General features: G+C 35.7%; 1 protein-coding gene across 1 annotated transcript in view; it reads left to right on the top strand.

The window, feature by feature from the left end:
* Positions 1-507, top strand: part of LOC107603232 (rap guanine nucleotide exchange factor 6-like) — a 106,442-nt gene that overhangs the window by 23,610 nt on the left and 82,325 nt on the right. The gene's annotated exons all lie outside the window — the stretch shown is intronic.

Here is a 507-nt window from a genome sequence, read left to right as displayed (position 1 = left end):
GTTTCAAACACTAGGAGTCATGAGTAGATGTTGTTTTCAGTTCAGATGTTTGTTTACTTGTCCATGTTTCTGAATGGATGTTTTGTAGTGAAGTGCACAATGGCTACTCTGTCCAGTCATGAGTTGAAGTGTGTTGCGGTGGTGGAAGTAGCATCGTCTGTTTGCTCATGTTTCTCTTATTGTCTGTGCTGTTTGATCTGTTTTATTTGGTCTTTGTCAGTATTTCCATGTGGCAGCGCTGTGTGAATCACAGGTGGCAGAGAAGCCTTTCAAAGATTTTACTAGAAGCCAGAGATGAAACCCGAGTATTGATAAGAATTTTAAAAGCAAGAGACTTATAAATCAAATACAACCTGCTCAGTGTTACAAGTAACATGAGTTATGTAATCAGATTACTTTCCCCAAGTAATCAGTAAAGTAGCATATTACTTTTTAATTTAAAAGAACATTTTTAAATTTTTTAAATAAGTAATGCCAGTTACTTTGTTTTCCCATGTATTGACTGAC

The sequence above is a fragment of the Sinocyclocheilus grahami genome, unplaced genomic scaffold (genome assembly GCF_001515645.1).
Source record: "Sinocyclocheilus grahami isolate Dianchi unplaced genomic scaffold, SAMN03320097.WGS_v1.1 scaffold343.1, whole genome shotgun sequence".
Classification (NCBI taxonomy): Eukaryota; Metazoa; Chordata; class Actinopteri; order Cypriniformes; family Cyprinidae; genus Sinocyclocheilus; species Sinocyclocheilus grahami.
This window is presented reverse-complemented; position numbering and strand designations above follow the sequence as displayed.